This window comes from Dromiciops gliroides, chromosome 2 (genome assembly GCF_019393635.1).
Source record: "Dromiciops gliroides isolate mDroGli1 chromosome 2, mDroGli1.pri, whole genome shotgun sequence".
Taxonomy (NCBI): Eukaryota; Metazoa; Chordata; class Mammalia; order Microbiotheria; family Microbiotheriidae; genus Dromiciops; species Dromiciops gliroides.
The window spans coordinates 448,137,916-448,164,504 of NC_057862.1; the positions used below are offsets into that span (position 1 = coordinate 448,137,916).

Below are 26,589 nucleotides of genomic sequence, written 5' to 3' on the forward strand. Positions count from 1 at the left end.
AATTGTCATTTTCCTCTTTAGCCATCTTTGCCAATCTGACAGGTATGAAGTAGAACCTCAGAGTTGTTTTAATGTTCATTTCCCTATGTTATTAGTGATTTTAAGCATTTTATATGGTGGTCAATAGCCTGAATGTCTTCATTTGAAAAATGTGTTTATATCCTACTGAAGGGATGGCTATTCTTATATATTTAGGTCAATTCCCTATATACCTTGGATATTAGACCTTTATCAGAGAAGTTTGTGGCAAATATTTTTCTAATCATCTATTTCCTTTTTTTGTGAGGCAATTGGGGTTAAGTGACTTGCCCAGGGTCACACAGCTAGTAAGTGTCAAGTGTCAGAGGCCAGATTTGAACTCAGGTCCTCCTGAATCCAGGGCTGGTACTTTATCCACTGCATCACCTAGCTGCCCCCATCTATTTCCTTTTAATTCTACCTGCATTGATTTTACTTTTGAAAATCTTTCCAATTTTCCATAATCATAACTTCCCATTTGATCTTTCATGATCATTTGTCCCTTATGTAAGAATTTTCCACCAGTCATGCTTGTGAAAGGAATCTCCTTTCTCTTCTCCTTGAATTTCTGAACCTTCTATAATTAGATCACATATTCACTTGTGGTTTAATGTGGTGTATGTATGTGGTATTATGTATTATGTATGGATTTGGTTTATAACAAATGTCTGCTAAACTACTTTCCAATTTTCCTAGCAATTGTTTTTCAATAGGGAATTCTTATACCAGTAGTTGGTGTCCTAAAATTACAAAGTTCTTTTAATGACCCCCAAACTTCAATCTGAACCAAAAGCCAATATTTAAAAAAAAAATTTTTTTTTGGATGAGGCAATTGGGGTTAAGTGACTTGCCCAGGGTCACAATGCGTCTGAGGCCACATTTGAACTCAGTTCCTCCTAAATCTAGGGCCGGTGCTCTATCCACTGTGCCACCTAGTTGCCCCTAAAGGCCCATCTTTTTAACACCAGTGTCTGTCCAGTGATGTTGTATGTCTATGAATTATGGAATTCTACACTTTCCAAAGAATTGAGTATTACCTACAGGACTGTGGAGAGGGGCATTATATATGTGAACAGGTTGTAACATTACAAATGAGGAGTTCTACAGTAGAAGTAGTATGAAAAAAATCACATTGGAGAAATATATGTCTAGAAATGATAATAGGTAGGTGCAATAATAGAAATAGACAATAGAGAATGCAAAGGAAAATTGATCAGTAGGTCATGTATTCCATTAGTATCTGAACAATGTTATGAGGACATGAAGAATGCTCTCAGAATTTAGAGCATATTCTTGCCACCATCGATACCATTTGCCAATCAACTTGCAACCAATAAGCAACTAAGCTCAGGAACCCTGGAAACAGCAGCACCTCTCCCAGTCCACTAGTTTTGCTTCCAGCCTACCCCCCCAAAAGTTCATCATCTATGTGGCAAGCATCATTCCTTCCAGTCTACCCCCAAAGCCATAATCTATGTGACATTGAGTTGACAAGATTTTGACACATAGTCTTTAATTCTTCATCAAGTTAATAAGCATTTATTAAGTGTCAACTCTGGGTTAAATTCTGGGAATACAAAGAAAAGCAAAAAAACAGTTCCTGCCCTCAAGGAGTTTATAATCTAATAGGGGAGTTGCAAATTACTATAAGGAAATAATATTCATTCAGGATCAAATGGAGAGAATCTCTTCAAGGGAAGGCACTAGCATTAAGTGGAACCAAGAAAGGCTTCTTGTAAAAAGTGGGATTTTATCTGAGACTAGAAAGAAATCAGGGAAGCTGGAAAGTAGAGACAAGGAAGGAGGAGACTCAAGGCACGAAAGATGGCCAGTGAAAAAGCACAGAACTGGGATATGTGAGAAACCGCTGGGAAGCCAGAGACAGTGGATCACAAAGTAAGTGGAGGAAAATAAGATGTAGAAACACTGGCAAGATAGGAAGGGGCCTTTTTTCATATGGGAATAGATAGCTTTGGTTTCTTCATCAGAAAACTGCCTGTTCATATCCTTTGACCATTTCTCAATTGGGGAATGACTTGGGTTCTTATAAATTTGATTTAGTTCCCTATATATTTTAGAGATGAGGCCTTTATCAGAAGTACTGGCCTCAAAAATAGTTTCCCAGCTTTCTGCCTCCCTTCTAATTTTGGATGCATTGCTTCTGTTTATACAAAATTTTTTTTTAATTTAATGTAATCAAAATCATCCACTTTGCATTTTATAATATACTCTATCTCTTGTTTGGTCATAAACTGTTTTCCTTTCCAAAGATCTGATAGGTATACTATTCCTTTCTTTCCTAATTTAACTATGGTATCACCTCTTATGGCTAAATCGTGTATCCATTTTGACCTTATTTTAGTATAAGGTATAAGATGTTGGTCTATGCCTAATTTCTGCCATACTATCTTCCAGTTTTCCCAGCAGTTTTTGTCAAATACTGAGTTCCTATCCCAGAAGCTGGAATCTTTGGGTTTATCAAACAGTACATTACTAGTGTCATTTACTACTGCATTTCCTGAGCATAGCCTATTCCATTGATCTACCACTCTATTTTTTAGTCAGTACCAGATAGTTTTGATGACTGCCGCTTTATAGTAGAGCTCCAGGTTTGGTACTGCTAACCCACCTTCCTGTGAATTTTTTTTCATTATTTCCCTGGATATTCTTGATTTTTTGTTTTTCCAGATGAATTTTGTTATTATTCTTTCTAGCTCTATAAAATAATTTTTAGGTAGTCTGATTGGTATGGCACTGAATAAGTAAATTAATTTAGGCAGTATTGTCATTTTTACTGTATTAGCTCTGCCTATCCATGAGCAATTAATATCTTTCCAATTATTTAGATCTGATTTGATTTGTGTGAAGAGTGTTTGGTAGTTGTGTTCATAGAGTTCCTGGGTTTGTCTTGGCAAGTAGACTCCCAAGTATTTTATATTATCTACTGTTACTTTAAATGGAATTTCTCTTTCTATCTCTTGCTGCTGGACTTTGTTGGTCATGTATAGAAATGCTGATGATTTATGTGGATTTATTTTATATCCTGCTACTTTGCTAAAGTTGTTAATTGTTTCAAGTAATTTTTGACTTGATTCTCGAGGATTCCTTAAGTATACCATCATATCATCTGCAAAGAGTGATAGTTTTGTTTCCTCCTTGCCTATTCTAATTCCTTTAATTCCTTTCTCTTCTCTGATTGCTAAAGCTAACATTTCTAGTACAATATTAAATAATAGGGGTGATAATGGACATCCCTGTTTCACCCCTGATCTTATTGGGAAGGCCTCTAATTTATCTCCATTGTATATAATACTTGCTGATGGTTTTAGGTAGAAACTGTTTATTATTTTAAGGAAAGCTCCCCCTATTCCTAAACTCTCCAGTGTTTTTATTAGGAATGGAAAAAAAAAGATAGGAAGGGGCCAGGGTATGGAGGGTTTTAAAAGTCAAACAGATGATTGATCCTGGAGATGATAGGGAACCAATGAGGTTGACTGAAGAGGGGAGGGTGACATAGTCAGACCTGTATAGGAAGATCAGTTTGACAGCTGAATACAGCATGAACTGGAATGGAGAGAAGCTTGAGGCAGGTAGACCAACCAGGCTATCAGAAAAGTCCAGGTATGAGGTAATGAATACGGTGGTTACAGGGTCAGACAAGAGAGGGAGACATGTAAGAGAGATGTTTAAAAGGTATAATTGCAAAAACTCAAAAACAGAATGGATACGAGAGGTGAGAGAGAGAATTGAGAATTTCATCATGAACCACACTTTTATCACATTGAATATTAAGTATACCTTACATAAATATTCTCTTTTCGTAAGTTTTACCCTGATTATAGCCCATATATTTGCAACTGGGTTTAAATCAAGTGAATTTCCAGGTCACTGAAGCATTTTTATCTCCATCTCTTGGGTAAATTTCTTAATCTTTGGTGACATAACATATGGTCCAATGTTGTATTACACTTTTCCATCTCAATTTGGGAATTTTGCTAATTCTAGGAAAGCTCTGATTCTCAATATATAGCAATATATTTGTTAAAATTTATTATTCCCTCAATGGAGAAAAAAATCCTGGCCCAGAAGAAAAAGAATCCTCCAAACATTTTTTGAGTAGATATTTTACATTCTGATGAAGATGTTCACATCTTATAGGCCAAACCTGAACTTCTGACAATAGTCTTGATATAGCCTTGAATGAAAAAGTGAGTTTCAGGGGCAGCTAGGTGGTGCAGTGGATAGAGCACCAGCCCTGGAGTCGGGAGTACCTGAGTTCAAATCCAGCCTCAGATGCTTAACACTTACTAGCTGTGTGACCCTGGGCAAGTCACTTAACCCCAATTGCCTCACTTAAAAAAAAGTGAGTTTCATCAATCAAAGCTACCTTTTCACAATCTTCAGTACTCCAGTTTTTGTATTGTTGTGCCACAACATGCATTTTTCCCTTTATAACAATGGTTAGCAGTTGTTTGTTTTTACTAGTCTTCTGCAGAGGAATCAATAGCTACTACTTTAGTTTCCAGTTCCTTCTCAAGGTCTTTGCTTATTTTCTGAAAATTAATTAGGCTGTTTCTAAGCAATAATTTGTCTTTTCCTGGTATTTTGTTGTTGTTTTCATTTTCAATCTCACTTTCCTTTTCACTGCAGTGTGACTGATCTGATTTCATTATGGGCTTGGATGATCCTTGAAATGTTTGACTTCCCCACAGCAACAGTTGCCAACACTTACTGAAGTGGGGCTCTTGGGGAATCAGTCAGTCAATAAGCATTTATTAAGTTCTTACTATGTGCCAAACACTGTTCTAAGTGTTGGAGATACAAAGAAAAGTAAAAACATGGTCTTTGCCCTTAAGAAGCCCCCAATTCGGGGCAGCTAGGTGGCACAGTGGATAGAGTCCTGGAGTCAGGAGTATCTGAGTTCAAATCCGGCCTCAGACACTTAACACTTACTAGCTGTGTGACCCTGGGCAAGTCACTTAACCCCAATTGCCTCAAAAAAAAAAAAAGAAGCCCCCAATTCTAATGGAAGAAGAAATATGCAAAACATTGTACACACGAGTTACAAATAACTCTTGCATGTTTCTTTGGACTAATATTCATTCTTAAAAACCACAGAATCAAAAACACAACAAAAGAGATCAGTTAAATACATGTGTATGGCACAAAAATCCAGTATTCAACTGACAGGAACTAACCAAAGGTGGGGAAACCAGTTCAGTCTGGTTTGATCAAGTCAGGGTCAGACATTCTTAACCTAGTGTCACTGAAAGAACACAAGTATGACTATTAGCTTCACAGAATGAAACCACATCAGAATTTTGTCTCAAATAATTATCACACCACTGTAAGATATAAAGAGGCTTGTGTTGGGAATGTGAATAGCAAGGTCAATGTGGTAATTATTCCTGCTCCTAATAAGCAGACCAACTTTGCTATAATATTTAAAGTGCTGGTTTCACCAAAATGTTATTATGACTAACCACTGATTAACAAATAAAGCATTTACTTTGTAAATATATGACAACAGGTGGAACTGAGAGTTTACTGGTAAGCAAATGATGCCAACACTTCAGAAACGCAAGCTGGTTTGTGGTCTGTTTAACTTTCTGTTTTCACCTGACACAAAGTGACAGATGAGATTTACTTAATTGTTGTAGTAAATGGACACTGTCTAAGGTTTTAGGCCTAGCATTTGGTCTGCCTACTTTCTGAAAGTTAAAACTTTAAAAGGCTTTTTTGGGAGCAGAGGGTAGCCCCCACATATGTTTTACATTAAAATTAATCAATTTATTTATTTTTATGTAACTGTTTTTGTAGTACCTGAGAGAAAGTAGACATATACTTTTTTTTTTTTTGTGGGGCAATGAGGGTTAAGTGACTTGCCCAGGGTCACACAGCTAGTAAGTATCAAGTGTCTGAGGTCAGATTTGAACTCAGGTCCTCCTGAATCCAGGGCTGGTACTCTATCCACTGTGCCACCTAGCTGCCCTAGACATATACTTTTGCACTGGTTAGAGCAGCAAACTAACATAATTTTCTTAATAGTATATATGGGAAACAGCATATAAACCCAGGAAGAAGTAAACATTATTTCTATTAGGGAGATGGAAATCATAAACCAAACTGAGGAGAATTTTAACTCCAACTGCAAAATGGAATAAAAGAAAAATTAACAATTTTAATAAATTCATATAATTCCATAATTGGAAGGGACTTTACAAACCTTCTAATTTAACTCTCTCTCTCTCTTTCTTTCTCTCTCTCTTTTTGCAGGGCAAGGAGGGTTAAGTGACTAGCCCAGCGTCACACAGCTAGTAAGTGTCAAGTGTCTGAGGTCACATTTGAACTCAGGTCCTCCTGAATCCAGGGCTGGTGCTTTATCTACTGTGCCATCTAGCTGCCCAAAATTTAACTCTAAACCAAAGCATAAACTCATCTATGACATCCCTAACAAATCGCCATCCCCTTTTTGCTTGAAGACCTGTGCCAGGGAGTTCAAAAAAGAAATTACTTGAAAGACTGCTGTGAATTCATTTTTGAAAAATGATTTTATAACTATTTCAATACAATTGGCTACTTTGGTAATCCTATGTATTTTATTCATTTAAAAATATCATTCAGATCCATAAGTTTTACCAGATGACCATAGGGGTCCATAAACATACACACACACACACACACACACACACACACACACATACACACACACACACACATACACACACACACACACACTTAAGAATTCCTTTTCTAGAGTGAAAATTTTATATAACAAATAGGAGAGGAAAGTACACAAATAAAATCACCTGTTTTCAATATTAATCCCATGTTTTCAGCACAACTACATAATCTTTTTATCATCACACTTTTCTACTATAATTCATGAAAGTGATGCTTGGGAACAAATGAATATTCCTTATTCCAGGAAAAAGTTTTCATTCTTGAGGATGAGAAAATGAAATTCAACTGTCAACAAAAGTCCTCTGTACACACCTTTAAAAAAGAGAACCAATTAAATGATATGCTTTACTAGTAATCAACTATAATAACTCTCAAAATAAATTTTCTGAAAGTGCTGGTTCTAGCTATGGCTTTAAATGCCTCTTCTTTTATTGACCGTATTGAAGTAAAGCTTACAAATCACAAAATGGAGAATAATATATTGGGCAATATGCTGTCCCACATATACAAAGATATCAATATCTCACCAGCCATTGCTTTGTTCATTTTTTCCCCAGTAGTGGTTTTACATTTGTAATAATATATTTATACATCTGCACGGTCTTTCTGTATTTTCATAATGACTGACTGATAATAAGTCCATGGAAGACAGCAATACTAAAAGGTATGCCTATCTTTGTATATTATTTTGTACACAAGGGCTGTCAAAGATTTTTTAAAGAGATGATCTATTTAAAACATGATTCTTTTAGAAGATATCAGAATTTTCTTAAGGTCAGACTATTTTCACCTTTTAAGAGAAGGACCTTAGAGTACATTCTTTGAATAAGCACATTTCAAAAAATAAGTTGAGCAGAATGATCATTCTTTTCTCTTTTTATTTTTACCACAGTCTTGCTGCAAATAAACTCACTTTCCGACAGTGAGAAAGAAAATCTTGGATCTTTGATTGATTGATTTTTTTTTTTTTGGTGAGGCAATTGGGATTAAGTGACTTGCCCAGGGTCACACAGCTTGTAAGTGTTAAGTGTTTGAGGTCGGACTTGAACTCAGGTCCTCCTGAATCCAGGGCTGGTGCTCTATCCACTGTGCCACCTAGCTGCCCCCTTTGATTGATTTATAAAGGTAGCAAAACAGTATGTATCAAGCTTTAAAACTTTAGATATCCCTTAAAAACATGATATAATAAACCTAGAGAGCCCAAAACAACTTAAGAAAGCACAGGGGATGGGGGTGGGGGTGGGGAAAAAATTTGTATTTCAACAGTGTAAGCTAAAGTAAATGTTCTAAGTAGATGACATACATATTTTTCTTTTTTCCTACAGATAATTATTGGGTGTGGTGGGGAGGTATATCAAAGTTTCCTAAGAATTCTGAACAGTGCAGAGATTAGGATTCTTATCCCTGTAAAGTAACTGAGAAAAACTGATAGAGATAGATAGATAGATAGATGTGTCACAATCAAGGTTGGCAGTTCTCTTCACCTGAGCTCCTCTTGGACATAATGACCAAAGGAAATTATTCTGAAATACCTGTATGACATGTCAAGGCAACTGCCACTTTCATTGGCTTTCAAGACTTACTTTAAGCAGTATTTTTCATTTCTCATTTGATGTGGGAAAGAAGACAGTAGGGAAAAAGAGTATTGTTAATATTTAAATCAAAGTCTGTGAATCCAATAAAAAAAAACAAAAAAAACTTTTAGAAGCTACACATATGTTATTAAATGAATTACTGAATGTATGAATAAATGAATTTAGAAAGTTCTGTTTTGTTCTGAAAAGGGCTTTTAAAACTGGACTGGAATGAGCCTGTGATCCCAATGAGATTAAAAGACATTAATTTGGGAAACTGCACTCTGAAATGGAAAAAAAAAAAAACAAGGCCATTCAAGTTTGTGTGTGTGTGTGTGTGTGTGTGTGTGTGTGTGTGTGTGTACTTTTAGATCAGGGCTTCTTAAACTTTTTCCACTTACAGTTACTTTTAGCCCATGACCTTGGATAAATAGGTATATAAAATAGGTATACATAACCTTTTATTGTTGCCACATTTTCACGACCCCCTCATTCAGTTATATGACCCTATATAGGGTCACAACTCACAATTTAAGAAGCTTTGTTTTAGAGATCATCCTACTTTTGAATACCATTTCTTAGTGCTCTTGGTGTACTTCCACACTTGATTTAAAAAAAAATAACTTCATCAATGACACTTTGAGCAGTAATGACTCCTTTAGTTACATAGCTAGACATTAATAGTTTAAGTAGAATTTATGACTTTCACTGTGCTCCATCTTTGAGTCATAGGATCATGGATTTAGATTTGATGGGGTCCTTGCAGATCACCGAGTCTTACTCCCTCAATTTATAAAGGAGAAAACCTAAGCACAGAGAGTTTAAGTTACTTTCCTATGGTAACAAGGAGTGATAGTTGGAATCTTTGCTTCTTCTACCTCTAAATCCAAATCTACATTTGGATTAAAAAATACCTTCACAAAACTTAAAATGTGTGTAAGTAAAAACAAAAAGTTCACAAATTTACAAGAAATTCTATTTTCCAAAAAGTCCCACAGAATTCAAGCTAGCTTCTCTGGTATTCTAGTGATTAAAAGAAAAGTTATCCATCACTATAATAACATAAGAAACTACCACAGCTATTCTTTTTAGTCAAACTGAACAAGAGACCCTTATATCTTGGATAGATAAAAACATAATGAAGGCTAAATTCTTCTTTACAATTAATTATTCTCCAGATCTAGGAAAAACTTGAGAGTAGGGTGGGCATTTTGGCAAGGTTTATAGAAATGGGTCAGGAGAGTGAGGCTGAGTATAAAACATAGTTTCAAAGGAAAGTACTAATCCCCACACTATTCTTCTATTCTTATTCTATATTCTTCTAAAAGAAGTTAACCTGTATTTGGCCAACTCTATTCCCTCATTACCTACTAACTCCACCATTCCTACCATATTATTCAAAGTTTCTCTTTCTCCAAAATCATTAATTACCAAATCCAAAGACATTTCTTTAGTTTGAATACTACTTGAACTTCCTGCAGCTGCCAATGCTATTGATTAGCTTTTTTTCTCCCCCAGGGTAATGAGGGTTAAGTGACTTGCCCAGGGTCACACAGCTAGTAAGTGCCAAGTGTCTGAGGCCAGATTTGAACTCAGGTACTCCTGAATCCAGGGCCAGTGCTTTATCCACTGCTCCATCTAGCTGTCTCTATTGATCACCTTTTTCTCCAGCTATTCTCTTCTTTTGATTTCTATGGTGAGAAGATCAAGGGACTTGAGGCCAGACACCTACCAATCTTATCTCAGATACTTATTAGCTATTTGACCATGGGCAAGACACTAAATCTCTCAGAGCTTCAGAGTCCCTTTCTATAAAAATAGTATAATAATATGTGTACTACAAACCTCATGAGATTGAGGATATAATACTTGCCCTATCTACTTCACAAGGTTGTGATAGGTTTTGCAAACCTTAAAAAGTACTATATAAACATAAGTTATTATTATTAATAATAGTTTCCCTCTTTGAATCTTTTTTGATGAAGTTCAGATAGAAATAGTCCTTAGACAAGTCATTATCCTGCTATTATTCTTTTGTTTTATAGCATGGTAGGATCATACCACTATCATTCATTCTTCACATCATTTAGGCTGGAAAATCCCAGAACCATTTCCCCCACTTTTCCCTCATTCCTCAATTCTCACCAAACTACCAATTGCAAAGTCCAGTTGATTCTATCTTGACAATATTTCCCATCTATCTCTTCTTTTCCATTCCAATGCCACCATCCTTGTTTAGGCATGTGGTCTATTGTAATCACTTCCTAGATAGATTCCCTTTCTCTAGTTTCTTCTACATTGCTTCACTCTGCTGCCCAAGTAATCTTTGGAATGCACAAGTCTGGCCACATCACTCACTCTCTGCTCAAAAACTCTAAGAGGCCACCCATGAACTACAAAATAACATGAGAATTTTTTAACCAAGCCATTGAGATCTTCCACAATCTAGCTACAACTTTTTTCAGAACTAAATGTTTTATTGCTGTTTCTATCTTCTTTCACATCACTGTCATTTCCCAATGACTCCCTCTCTAAAAAACTCTCCATTGTTACAAATAAATTCAGTTAAGCAAAGCAAAACAGAACATTAGCTATGACTGAACATTTTTACCTTATTTTACACTCATAATCTACCATCTCCCTGTTGAGAGGTGGTAGACAGACTTCATCCCAAGTGCTCTCAAGTCATGGGTGACTTGCATTGATCAAAATGCCAAAATCTTTCAATCTAACCTACCTCTCCTGCCTTATTTCATGATACTTCCTTCATATGCTCCACCCTTAAGCCAAACACTCGTACTAACTTTATCCCACCTTTTCTCCCCTCTGTGCCTTTGTATTCACTACCTCTTTATGACTAAAATGGTCCCTATTTCCAATCCTACTTATTGATATACTTCTCCTTTAAAGCCTACCTCATGCACTACCTCCTTCAAGAAATTTTTCCTGTTATCTTCAGAAAAAGCAAATCCTTCCCTCTTGATTTTCTAAAGAAATTCTATTTAATGACAAGCAAGATGATTTCAGAAAAACCTGGACTCATATGAACTGATGTATAAGTGAAGTGAGCAGAACCAGGAGAACACTGTGCACAGTGGAAGCATTATAGCTCTATGAGCAATTGTGAATGACTTAACTACCCTCAGCAATGCAATGATCCAAGACAATCCCAAAGGACTAATGATGAAGCATACTATCCCCCTCTAGAGAAAGAACTGATATTGATTGAACACAGACTGAAGCATGCTATTTTGCACTTTCCCTTTTTTTATGAGTCTTTTTATGTAAAATGACTAATATGGTAATGTTTTACATAATTGCACATGTATAACATACTGATTGCTTGCAACCTTGGGGAAGGGGAAGGGGAGGGGAGGAGGGAATGAGAGAGGGATAGAATTTGGAACTCAAAACTTTAAATAAACAAAATGTAGAACTTTTAGGAAAAAAAGAAAAAAAAGAAATTCCATTTAACCTCTCCAAATCACTTAATCACATTTTCGTTTTTATTCTTAGAACTGTGTATTTTAAAAATATTTATATCACAGTACCTTGCAAGTTGCATTGCATCTAGAAGGCACTTTGACAAGTTTGTTAAATTGAATTGAATGCTACAATACCCCCTCTAATTTCATATAGCGTTTTGTCCCTTGACATACAATATTGTGTAGTATGGTCATCAGCATTTGACCTTATCTTCCTTCTAAATTGCAAGCACTATGAGATAAGGGACTATGTCTTATCTAATCCTCTTAACTCCCCTAGAATCTTAACATAGTGCACTTAGCCCATATATAAGGTAGTGGAAAGAGCACAAGACTTAGAATCAGCAGATAACAGGTTTGAATGGCTGTGGAGGCCATGGACAAGTTACTTAACTTCTTTGCACTTCAGTTTCCTTATCTGTAAAGTAGGGATAATACCTGTAGTATCTCCTCAGAGGGGGTTTGTGAGGATCAAATAAGACAATGTGAACAAAGCATTTTAAAAATTTTAAATGTAGTTATTATTAACAAATATTCATTGGATAAGATGACAATTTTGCCTCTTATCCTAAGAACAATTTGGCATAATATTTATTGAGTGTGGACAGTTACTGGAAACTGCACAGAATTTTAGTATTATGAAAGGAAAACACTGGATTTGGGGTCAGAAGACCTTGGTTTGAATGTCAACTCTGCCAATTATGTGACCTTGAGCAAGTCACTTCCCATCTCTAGGCCACAGTGTCCTCATCATTTGTAAAAGGAAGAAATAGAACTAGATAATTGCTAAGGTCCCTTCAAACTCTAGCAAGGTTTTACTTTGGCTTTATTTAGTTTATAGGATTCACCCTTTCCTTTTTTATAGGGAGATATTCTAAAATCCCTTTCAACTCTAAAATCATCTCATCCTAACCTCATTACACTAGATGTTGAATTACTAAAGAAATAATATGGAAAACTATTTAAATTGTTCATTTCTATTTAGCAAGTTCTGTGTTGTTTTGCTGTGTGACAATAGAGGTTTCACCAAAGCACAAAGAAGGACTGTGAAGACATGGACCAATTCTGTTTCAGTTGGTGAGCATTACTGTCTCACCCCTTTAATCAATCCAGAGCCAGGATATCAACTTATAAAATTGTTCTATTTCTTATGAGTCAATTATACACTTTTAGAAGAAAAGCTTTCAAAACACTCGTGATATCATGCCTTTGTGGGAAGGTGCCACCTCATTCATCTCAGTGATTATATATTATACAGTGTAGTAGTAGTAGGCCTCCACCAGTCAAGGATGACCATGGATCAGCACCTTGAAGAGCCACAGGCCACAGTGTGGCTGTGCAGTCCAATACGTAACCGGTAACTGCCACATCCCGTGAGGAGTAGCAGGAGTGGGGCGGATCAATATGGAAAACAAGCTGTTACCCATGCAGCAGGCGACATTGGTGGATCCAAAGGAGAGGCAGAGCCAATACAGTTTGGCACCAGTGCTGCTGCAGGAGTTGCCAGAAGGATGTGATGTCCAACATCCAACTGCCTAAGGGACTCCAACTCCTGATTTTTCCTCAGGGTTAACTCCGGAAGCCTTTCCCATATATGGGTATAGCCGCAAGGCGAAGAGGTTTAAAATCAGGGTTCCCTTCCCCTAAGCGGGTTGCCTACGAAGGCTAAGGAGCCCCACAGTGAATAGAATGCTAATCCAGGAGTCAGGAAAACTTGAGTTTGAATCTGGCTTCAAACATTACCTATGTAGTCCTAGGCAAATCACTTAATCTGTATCTTTCTCAATTTCCTCAATCTGTAAAATGGAGATAACAATAGCACCTACCTCTCAGTATTGTCATGAGAATGAAATGAGATATTTGTAAAGTGCTTTGCAAACCTTAAAGCACTATAGCTAGGTGACACAGTGGATAAAGCTCCAGCCCTGGATTCAGGAGAACCTGAGTTCAAATCTGACCTCAGACACTTGGCACTTACTAGCTGTGTGACCCTGGGCAAGTCACTTAACCCTCATTGCCCCACCAAAAAACAACAACAAACAAACAACAACAACAACAAAAGCACTTTGTAAATTCTGGCTACACCACACACACGAACACACATACACACACAATCCTGGAAACTTCAGTACACTCCTAAAAGGGGAAAACCTATGTGGTGGGCTCCCTTTTTAAAGAATTTGTTTGTTTGGGTTTTTTTTTTTAAGAATTTGTTTTTTTAAAAGCCTCAGGAACATTTAAAATATCTCAGGTTGTTTGGCTCACTGTAACATATCATTTGGAAGCTGGAAGCTGGAAATCTAAATTAGAATACCTCTAATTTAAACTCAAACCTTACTAAGAGGTAAAGAATTTCAGTAGTGAAGAAAAAGAGCCTAAGATAGAAGTTCTTAAACTTTTTATCATGATGTCCTTTTGTAGTTTGTTGAAACCTATGGACCCCTTCTCAGAATTAAAAAAAAAAATGTCACATTCCAGTTAGAGGTTAATGAAAATAAAGATGTAATCTTTCCCATCTAAATTCACAGAACCCCTGAAATCTAGGCATAGACCCTGGGGGAGGGGGAAGGGAAGGGGGATGATCTGTTGTCCCAGATTAAGAACTCCTGATCTTGGCAGTGAAGCCATAACAGGAAAGAAATCTGTAACATTTTTAAATTGAAGAGGAAAAACACCTCTAAAAAGTACTCTGGGATTGTTGTGGTGGTCTTGGTGGTTGTTGTTGTTGGAAAATACTTTGGAGATCCTCTATTCCAAATCTATTCTTTTAGAGATAAGGAAAGATTTTCAGTGACATCCCTAGAGTCACCTAGGTGCTAAGTAGAAAATACTCAAACCTAGTTCTTCTGACAGCAAATCTAGTACTCTTACCATTATACTAAGATGTGTTCATAAGCAAATATTATTTAATTCACTCTTAATTGTTTATCCACTATTCTTCAGTTCAAGGTAACTAACTAATCATTCCCATAGCACAAACTAACTTTTGCCTAGGTATCTAACTTGTTCAAGCATCCCATACAATTTAAAAGAGCTTACATCAAATCTAGATAATAAACCTGTAGACATTGGACCTGAGGAGACGTAATAACCAAGATTGATAATATCTTTTCAGAAGGCAAGTCCAAAGTACATAATTCAAAGGGTAACGTTAAAAAACAAAAGTAAACTTATTCTATTCCTGTGTGAGTACGCAGAGACTAACAGTAGCTAATATCTATACAGTACTTTGCAAAGCATTTTCTCCAGAACAGTCCTCTGAGGTGAGTAGTGCACACACTCTGATCCCCATTCTATAGATAAGAAACAGTGTTAAGTGTCTTTGACTAAGGTGAGAGTTCATAGGTTTTAAAGCCAAGACTCAAAAGCATTTCTCCTGACTCCAAATCCAGCGAATTAGTCAACCAACTTGCCTCTCACTTCCAACACAAATTTCCAATATAAAGCTTTTGCTGTTGTTCTGTCATTTTTAAGTTGTGTTAAACACTTTGTGACCCCACTTAGGGTTTTCTTGGCAAAAAGACTCGAGTGGTCTGCCATTTCCTTCTCATTTTACAGATGAGGAAACCAAGGCAAAAAGCTAAGTGACTTGCTCAGGGTTACACAACTAATAATATCTGAGGCCAGATTTGAACTCATAAAGATGATTCTTCCTGACTTCAGACAGCGCACTGTAACCACTGAGCCACTTAACTCCCCCTAATGCTAACAAAGGACAAATGTTTCGTATTTAAGGATTCTGTTTAGCTTTTTTAATCTAATTTTTAGGGAATTGAGGATTAAGATATTTTAAATGATAATTTTGCTATTCACAATCTAGTCATTATTCATCCTTCATTTTTTAAAGAGGAGCAATGATTATCACAATAGGTGATATCTTGATTTGAGCACGAATTGGATCGAAGTGAGGCAGAATTGCACAAAGTTGTCAGCCTCGATCTCTATTCCAGAGTCATCAAAGTTCAGTGGCAAGACAAAAGTCTAGATAACTTGCAATGGCCCAGGATGCAGTGGATAGTGTCTTAGATATCTGACCAAGCTCTATGCTCTCCACAGCACCTGCTTCAGCTGCTTTCATAGCTATCTGAGCAAGTTGTTTTACAAACTTTGTGAAAACCACTCATTAAACCACTAACATATTGAAGCTCTCAGTGGAAGAAAAGCTAACTGACCTTATGTCATAGTCACATTAAAGTCTAATAAAAGTGATATAACTGTTATTTCCTCAAACTAAAATGAGAAATGGGCAGCCACGTTTATTTCTAAAGGCTTATGTTTTAAAATATGGAAGGCATTATAATGTAGTGGACAGATTACTGGCTTTGAGGTCATGAGGAGCTTTTGGTTTGACTCTTACCTCTGACACAGACTGAATACAGGAGTGTGGGCAAGTCATAAACATTCTCAGTGGTCCAGGGAGCTCTAGAACAGCACTTCTTAACTTTTTGTGTGTCATGGACCCCTTTGGCAGCCCGCAGGAGCCTATGGAACCCCTTCTCAGAATGTTTTTAAATGACCGAAATAAAACACATAGGATTGCAAAGGAAACTATATTGAAATATAGTTATAATTTTTAATCATTTTTTAAATTTCACAGACAGACCCTGTTCTAAGATTAGACTAAAGTCTTGCAGAGAAGATGAAATTTGCATAGAAGGCCTTAATTTACAATGATACAGGTAGTTTCTTCACCTCAGATTAGCCTTTTTAGTTTAGTTTTTTTTTTTCCTTTTTATATTTTGAAATGGTACAGACTTCTTTCCTGTTATGGCTCCAATGCCAAGACCTTCTCCCTCCCACCCCATTATCTGTAACTAGATTTCAGGAATTCTGTGAATTTGGATGGAAAAAATGATATCTTTAATGTCATTAACTTCTAACCGGAATGTAGCATTTCTTTCAATTATTTTTTTTAAATTCTGAGAAGGGGTTCAAGGGTTCTACCAGACTGCCAGAGAAGATACCAAAGAAATCACAGATGCAGTCCCTGTCCCTATATTTTAAAATAAAGTTGTGTGTATGCTTAAGTTTACATGTCTTTTTAAAGAGCAGAATGAGAAACAGATTACATTTTTTTCAAATTTTGTTTCATTGAAATATTTTATTTCTATATTATGCTCATTTCCTATCAGAACTCCCCATTCTCATCACACCTTCCTATGTAATAATAAAGAAAAGGAAACAACGAAAGAAAAACAAGCAACATAAGTGACTGATTGCAACTTTTAGCACCCATAATCTGATACCTCTTTACCTAGAGGAGCAAAGCATGTTCCATCATCCATTCTCCAGGGCCAAGATTGCTTATTACAGTGATTCAGAATTTGGTTGCCTTTCAGTCTTATTTCAATTTACAATGTTATAGTCACTGTGTATATTATTATTAAGGTTCTGCTAACATCACCTTGTCAGAACATACAATTCTTCCCATGATTCTCTGAATTCTTCATATATATATTCTTTCTTAAGGAATGATAATATTCTATTACATTCTTATCCCATAATTAGTCTAGCCATTCTACTTAAGCTTTATTTCAAAGAGCCAGTGATATGTTGAGCTCCGTAGTTACTTAACTACTAGCAGTGGCATAGCAGTCAGGACTTGGATTCAGGAAGCTAGGATCCAAAAATTTACTCTGACTATTAGCTGTATGCCTAGGGATAAGGCATTTTATTACTCTGGACCTCAGTTTTTAAAATCTACAGGTTGATCTGTATGTTTTCTAAAGTCCTTTCCAGCTTTAACATTCTGTGATTTTCTGATATTCATTTCAGGATAAGAAGGTTCTGCCTCCTTTTAAATGAGAAAGCTCAGACTATTAGGAGTTTGTGACAAGAATTTCATCTTTTCTGTTTTGTTAGATGGGATAACTGCATATTGTTTTTCTAAAGATCTCAGAGAAAATGTCACTTTAATATCATTTTAATAGACTAGGAAAAATAAATAAATTTCTACTAAAACAAACTCTAGCTGTTGAGGCTATAAGAATAACACATGACACTTATAAAGCCTCTGCAACACTTTCAATAGTTTGACCAAAGGAGAATGACTGATATTAGTACTATGGAGAAAAATTAGTTTAACTTAAAGCTAATTCCATATAGATGATCACTCAAATGATTCCAGAATTGGAAGAGGCCATCTTGACCAATCCATAGCCAAAAAAGAATTCCCTACAATATCCCCAACAAGTGGTCCTCCAACTTTTGTGTGAAGACCTTCAATGAGAAGGAATCCATTATCTTCTAAGAGAGCGGATACTAATTTTGGGGAGCTGTCATTGTTAGGTAATTAGGAAGCAAACCCAAATTTACCTCTTTGTAACTTTCATCCATTTTTCCTAATTCTGGCTACTGAGGCTAAATAGAACAAGTTTAAGTGCTTTTCCACATTCTGTTTCTTCAAATATTTGAAAAGAGCTATTGTATCTTCTTGAGTCTTCCCTTTTCTAAGCTAAACATCCCCATGTCCTTCCAAAGATGATATTTTTTTCTAAACAATAATTAATCTCTGAAAAAAAATGTGAAGTAAGGAGGCCTCAAACTGTATTACAAAGTGGTAATCATCAAAACACTCTGGTACTGGTTAAGAGTGGTGGATCATTGGAATGGATTAGGTACATAAAATACAATAGTAAATGATCATAGTAATCTAGTGTTTGATAAACCCAGCAATTCATGCTTTTGGGACAAGAATTCACTATTTGACAAAAATTGATGACAAAACTGGAAAACAGTTTGGCAGAAACTAGGTAAAGACCAACATCTCACACCACATAACAAGATACAGTCAAAATGGGTACATGATTTGGATATAAAGAGTGGTAACATAAGCAAATTAGGTGAACATGGAAATTTTTACCTTTCAGATCTATGGATAAGGAAAGAACTTATGACCAAACAATAAATAGAGAGCATTACAAAATGTAAAGATGGACAATTTTGATTACATTATGTTTAAAAATTTTTGCACAAACAAAACCAATGCAGCCAAGATTATAAGGAAAGCAGGAAACTGGGGAAAAGTTTATAGCAAGTTTCTCTCATAAAGGCCTCATTTCTCAGATGTATAGAGAACTGTGTCAAATTTATTTCCCAATTGATACATCATCAACAGATATGAAGAAGCACTTTTCAGAAGAAGAAATCAAAGTTCTCTATAATCATATAAAAATGCTGTAAATCACTATTGACTAGAGAAATGCAAATTAAACAAACACCTATCCTATTATCTACTATGACAGAAAAGGAAAACAACAAATGTTGGAGGGAATGTGGAAAAATTGGGAAACTAATGTGCTGTTGGTGGGGTTGTGAGCTAATCCATGAACTAATCCAACCATTCTGGAGAGCAATTTGGAACTATGCCTAAAGGACCATCAAACTGTGCATACCCTTTGGACCCACTATTAGATCTATATCCTGAAGAGATCAAAGAAAAATGAAAAGGACATATATGTACAAAAACATAGCAGCACTTTTAGTGGTGGCAAATAACTGGAAACTGAAGGGATGCCCATCAATTGGGATGGAATGCTATTATGCTATAAGAAATGATAAGCGAGATTGTTTCAGAAAAACCTGGAAAGACTCATGCAAACTGATGCAAAATGAAGTGAGCAGAACTCTGGACAACATTGTACAGGGCAACAGCAATACTGTACAATGATCAACTGCAAGTAACTTAGTTATTCTGATCAATATAATGATCTAAGACAATTCTAAGGACTTATAATGAAAAAAGTCATTACCCCCAGAGAAAGAACTGATGAAGTCTGAATGTAGATTGAAGCATATTTTTCTTACTTTATTTTTCTTGAGTTGGTTTTTCTGGGGGAGGTCTATATTTTCTTTTGCAAAATTTCTAATATGGAAACATATTTGGCATGAACTCACATGTATAAGCAAAATCAAAGTGTTTACCTTCTCAAGGAAGGGGGAGTGGTTGCGAGGGAGGAAGAAAATTTGGAACTTAAAATTTTTGAAAAATGAATGTTAATTTTCTTTTATTTGTAATTGAGAAATATTTCATGAAATAAATAAAAATATGTTGGAGAAAATCCCTATTGAAATTTGTGTTTTGCATCTAAATGAATTTTATGAATTCAAAAAATAATTTTCTCCCTCTAAAAAGAATCTTTGACAAAGATTATTATACATGCTGCTTTACTAACTATAAGATTTATATTAGGTTATAGTCCTTTTTTTTCCTGTTCAATTTGTCATGGGTTCCTGAATCATTCAGAAATACTCTGACTCCTCTAGGAGGTTTGAAATAATGCCAAAAGTTGGACTATGTCTACACTATTTAGGCTGTCTAGACAGTTGTGGTCATGTAACAATTATTCAATTAATCTTATCCATATTGACAACTAAAAATTACAATTAAGGCCCAAATCAATCAGCACACCAACGGAATGTGATGTAGGCAGTAAAGAAAACCTAGTTCAAGAGCTGATGATTATCAATCAATTAACAATTTCAAAAATTAATTCAGATACAATGTGCTATAGTGGCTAGACCACTGGACTTTGAGTGAGGAAATGAGTTCAAATCCTGCCTCTGATATTTATTAGCTGTGTGACCCTAGTCACATCACTTAACCTCTCTGAGTCATCAAGCTAAGATCAGGACTGGGGAGAGTTCCCACACTGACAAATTTATAAGTCCTTGATTAAGTAACTCAGTAATTATTGAGAAATGACTTTTTTTTTTGAGAAATGACTTTTAAAAATCATTGGGGTGAACTCATGACACGATCGCTCCAAAAAACCCAAATAACGGCATAGAAAAATGCCCGGAGCAGTAAAAATCATTGCAGGGGGCAGCTAGGCGGCACAGTAGATAAAGCACCGGCCCTGGATTCAGGAGGACCCGAGTTCAAATCCGGCCTCAGACACTTGACACTTACTAGCTGTGTGACCCTGGGCAAGTCACTTAACCCTCATTGCTCTGCCCCACCCCAAAAAATGAATTCACAATTCATTGGCAGATCCAACATTAACATTCATGAAATAATCAGAGAATAATTCAAAAGGGGGTATAATCAAAATGTTGGATTGGAAGAAGCAAGAAATCGAAACATGGAAAACATATGCTTCTATATCCTAGTATCTTCTCTGGAATACCTTTGGAGTTAGCACTCCATATCTTCCCCCTTTTGTTGTTATCTAAGTTTCAAAACTCCAGAAATACCCTCAAATGATAACCTATAAATAATGCCCAACTTCCAGATTCTTTCTCTGAGTGATCAAAAATGATCCTTGAAAGGCTTACACAAACTGATGCAAAATGAAGTAAGCAGAACCAGAATATTGTACACAGTAACAGCAATATTGTATGAAGATCAACTGTGAAGGCCTTAGCTATTCTCAGCAATAGAATAATCCAAGACAATTCCAAAGCACTCATGATGAAAAATGCTATCCATATCCAGAGGAAGAACTGACAGAGTCTAAATGCAGATCAAAGGATACTACTTTTTTCACTTTTTTCCCTTTGGGTCTGTATCTTCTTTTATAACATGACTAATATGGAAATCCTTTGCATGACTGCACTTGTATAACATGTATCAAATTGTTTACCATCTCAGGATGGGAAGAGCAAAGAGAATAAGGAAGAAAATTTGGAACTCAAAATTTCTAAAAAACGAATGTTAAAATTGTCTTTACAGGTGATTGGGGAAAATATTTAAAACTCTTTTTTAAATGATCCTTGATTTAAAATTATGTTGTGGGAAATATCATTCTTGGTAATCTACCTGAAAGTTCACAAGGGAAGTGTGAATTATTAATTTTAAATAAAATTCTCTGATCACCTATTGACATTTTCAACCTTTCTTTTCAGTCATGTACTACTCTTTGTGACCCCATTTGGTGTTTCCTTAGCAAAGATATAGGAGTGGCTTGCCATTTCCTTCTCTAGCTCATTTTACAGGTGAGGAAACTGAGGGAAACAGGGTTAAGTGACTTGTCCAGGGTCGCACAGCTGGTAAGTATCTGAAGCCAGATTTGAACTAAAGAAAATAAGTTTTGCTGACTGTGCCACCTAGCTGCCCCAACTTTAGTATAACATTTTGGTTATATTACACTGTCTGAATGAGGTTACTGGATTAATTTTAATCCTTTTTCATTGTTAACATAATTGAATAGGTAGGTCAACTGACCTGTAGGGCAGAAAGGTAGAAAATGATATTCATACCCTTGAGGAGGAAATCAGTCATTTGCTATTCTGAAGCTGCCTGGATCCCACTTCTAAAAAACAGTTAACTCCCTACTTCTGGACCAATATTTCCTAATCTACCTCATGCTTCAGAGTTGAGGGTTCCAATAGCAAGGAAAGTAAGACAGCCAGATGGGTGTCTTTCTAGACTCTCCTTGCTGGTTTTTTCCACATGTTTTCTTCTTTGCATTGTGCGGGTCTGTAAGGAGAGTCTAATGGGCTATGGTGGAGGTATTAAGATAGCATAAGCCAAATTTGAATCGTGAGAATGCCATGTCTGTATATTTAGACGTGGCTGTACCCAAGGTTGTTGGACCCCTGCAATTAGAGATCATAAGACTCTGACATACAGGGTTCTTTGCTTTTTCCACAGCCATGGACTATACCTTCCCTAATCCAACTCTTGAACACCAGTTACTCTTTAAATAAATGCTCTCTCAAATATAAGAGGATGAATGTGCCATCCTTCATCATTAAAAAAAAACAACAACCCAGTTTTTCCCTTTTGCTCTGATTCTTCTTTCGCAGTGTGACTAATGCAAAAATATGTTTAATGTGATTGTACATATATAACCTATATCAGATTGCTTACTGTCTTTGGGAGGGGGGAGGGAGGGGAGGCAGGGAGAAAAATTTGAAACTAGAAATCTTATAAAAACAAATGTTGAAAACTATCTCTACATGTAACTAAAAAATAATAAAATATTTTTATGATTAAAAAAAACCCAAACAACCAACCCAATTCTCCCTGCCCCGCCCCCCCAGAAAAAACCAAAACCTCCTAAATTCATAAAATATATATTGGTCAGCAGTCTTATCTTCATAATTTCTCTGGGCCTTCATTTTCTTAACTGTGAAATGGTCAGGGCAGCTGGACTAGATACTTTCTGGTCCCTTTCCAGAATGAAATATTCGATGCAATGTGTGGGAAAGCATACCTATTTTATAGTCCCCATTAATGCTCTATCATTTCCCCTCTTTATGCCTGTGTCCATGCCATCCTCTGATGCTATAGCCTATTCTTCTGACTATAAGTAGAGGCAAACCTTCATCTTTTTTAGGTGGTACAATGGATAAATCGCTGGGTTTGGAGTCAGGGAAGACCTAAGTTCAAATCTAGCTTTATACACTTACTAACTCTGCATGATACACAAAACAGCTAATCTTTTTTTCCCAGCTAGAAGTATCCAAAAGGTGTTTTTTTTTATAAATTTCATTTAAAATTATTGCATGATAACTGGATTATTTCATGTCTGTGGTTCACAGTAACCTTAGTCAAGGAATCAACTATTCTCATGAGGATTCTACGTTTTTGAGATGTTCAATTTTGTTAAAAAGTCCAGGGGAGCACCTAGGTGGTGCAGTGGATAAAGCACCAGCCCTGGATTCAGGAGGACCTGAGTTCAAATCTGATATCAGACACTTGACACTTATTAGCTGTATGACCCTGGGAAAGTCACTTAACCCTCATTGCCCCACAAAAACAAAACAAAACAAAAACAAATAAAAAGAATATTCCAAGGACTTTTCCCCTAATAAGCAGTTTTGTCTTTATGCAAGACATGCAGAGATTACAGGTATTTTTTTTTGCAGGGCAATGAGGGTTAAATGACTTGCCCAGGGTCACACAGCTAGTAAGTGCCAAGTGTCTGAGGCCAGATTTGAACTCAGGTCCTCCTGAATCCAGGGCCAGTGCTCTATCTACTATGCCACTTAGCTGCCCCCAATTACAGGTACTTTTAATGATAACTTTCTCCTCATTATGATTCTTCCAATCAGACATCATACCAAAATGGGAACACATAGATACATAACTGAAATCAACATACCGTTGTTATTGCTGTTGTTTTAACTAGAAAAAACAAATCCCTCATTTGTTTCCTGGACATTTCTCATTAGTTATACTTGTGCCTGAGTCAGTGGTCAATATCACCCTGCTCCCTACCAAAACTAAGTCTTCCAAACAATTTATCTCCTCCTTAGTGCACTGGGACAATTAAAACAAAGGGGCTTCTTGCACCTAATAAATGCTATTTAAAGTCAATAAAAGTTCTCTAGCCATAATCCTAGCCCTATGAGAATTATTAGAAAGAATCTGTGTGATGTCTGGGACTTTCCCCCACCTTGTCATATCCACTGGTTATTTTTGTCTGTTTGTTTGTTTGTTTTGGGGGGGGGTTTATAGTAACTATGTAGGTTCTAAACTGATCCTTCATTCTCAGAGTCCCCAAGTCCATGTTAGAAACTAAATGCCAGGAAACTCCATTTATATTCATTTCAAAACAGATGTTCTCCTGTTTTGAAATAAGCTCATTCTTCCCCACATACCCAGTAATCCACTTTGGGAATGGCCCTCTGCACACACCCCCTCCCCCCCCCAGGCACATTCTTCTAACTCTCAGTAGTGGCAAATCTTCATCCTTTGTGGGTGGATTTGATTTTTGGAAACAGTCAAAAGTAATTTGAAGCCAAGTCTTCTGATTAAGGTGAATGAAGTTGGGGAATGTGGTTCATGGTAAACAAACAAACAAACAAACAAACAAACAAACAAAACCCAGCCCAGGGAAGCAGCTTGGTATAGTGAAAAGATTTCTGAATTGGTATCAGGAAAACCTTTGTTCAAATTTCAGCTCTGGCATCTAACTGACTGTATGACCATGGGTAAGTCACTCAATCTTGCTAGCCCTAACTTTCCTTATCTATGCTGTGGTACCTTACCTCTCTGGGTTGTTATGGGGCTCAAATGGGATGATGTATATAAAGTACTTTTCAGATTTGAAAAATCCTGTACAAACATCAATTATTACAAAACAACAAAAAACACCTCAAGAAAAAATGTTTTTTAGAGTTTCACAAATGGACTGCTTTGAAGGATAGTAGTTATCTAGGCATACTAAGTATTGAGGTTTTTTAAATTAAAAGTTATGTTGTTTTATAATCACAGTTCATGTTGACAGACATTTTAATGAATTACTAGAGCCCAAAACAATTATTATTAGTTGGCATTCAGCCTTTTGTTGACAAACACAGAGTTAGGCCACTGACAACAGACCCGTGGTTGGCTAGTGGCTCCCCATTTCCAAAGCTTATTTATACTTGAAGTGTCTATATGTTCCAGTTTGATAGGACCCCCCAGAGTTTAAGCACTTCTGGCTTTGCCTTTTGTCTGGAGCTTTATGTTATCTGTTTATTAATTATCCCGACTATATATTTTTAGTTTATTATTTATCTGTTTATTAGTTATCCTAGTTCTACACATTTCTAACTACTAAAAATTACTCCCATTCTGCTTATATAGACTGCCCTTTCACTACACTAACAGGTACTATTTAGGCACCAGACTATTTTTTCCTGTCTATAAACTGACTACATACCTATATAGGAAAATATAAAATACTTTGTTGCTGTTTTATTTTCAGGAAAAAAGAAGCAAGCTTGTCTCTTATGAGGATAAGTATAGAGTTATCCCTTCCACATCATGCCTTTCCTCATTGCAGTTTCAATGTCATGGGTTGGCGTAAGAAATTAAATGGGAATTTTGAGGGAGCTTTGTGGAAGCTGCAGATGAGACAGAAAAGGTTCAAAACCGCAGAAATGCATAAAATACCCCATAAGAGAAAGAGAAAAAAAATCAGACTTCTTCTTTGGTATGAAGGGAAAGCCAAAAATTGTATTTGGATTTTCCAGATCACTGGGGCACCGAGCCCCTAACCCCCATGATGTGGAAAGGATAACTGTATACTCAAAGACTACTACTTAAATGAGACTACTATCTCAAAACCTGAGCTATGCATCTACTCCAGGATAACTAATAAACAGATAACATAAAGTAGTGATTTACAAGGCCATCAGGGGTCAGGGGGAAAAATTGATTTAATCTCCTTTTAGATAGCATAGATTGAAGTGATATGGACAATGAATTTGGATAATTCAAGCCAAACAATCTATCTGAGGACTGAATTACTCAAACTGGCTATTTATACTGTCAAATCTCCAATCCAATTTATATTCTGTAGACATAGTAATACTGTGTGTTTGTGTTTTATTTTTAGACTGATCAGTTAGTTCTTGGAACTGGAAATGGGTGTCATCACAGAGCGGTACATAATTCTTTAGAAAGGACCATATTAAACAGATTTTTTTAGAATAAAGAAGCATACAAGGGAATAGTCAATACAGTAGAAAGTCAAAATTTTGACCTAAAAATAATTTTACATCACTGGACATAACTCTGGAACCCATTCCATTTTTGTTCCAACTTCATGTAAAATGTATCAGCTATTCTGAGGTAGTTTTCTAAAAGTGAAGCCTCTTTGTTTTCATCCGAGAAAGTTCCCAACTTCTCTTATCTCAAGGCAAGGCAAGGCAAAAAAACATTAAAAAAGTATTTACTATGTAGCAGGCTCTGTGCTAGGTCTTGGGGATATAGATACAAGCAATGCCCTGTATATCCTAATGTAGAAAAACAGTTTGGGAAGAGAGAAACAATGGTGGCTGAACAACACAGTAAACTCCACAAAAGCAAACAACCAAGGATTATGGAGTGTTTGCAACAGGCTTTTTTCAAGTCCACCGAAATAAATCTTTATTCCATTGCTTCCATTGAC

The 26,589-nt window shown here is 36.2% G+C and overlaps 1 protein-coding gene across 1 annotated transcript in view; it reads right to left on the reverse strand.

Annotated features, from left to right (window-relative positions):
• GNAS (GNAS complex locus) overlaps positions 1-26,589 on the reverse strand; it is a 316,026-nt gene that overhangs the window by 200,678 nt on the left and 88,759 nt on the right. The gene's annotated exons all lie outside the window — the stretch shown is intronic.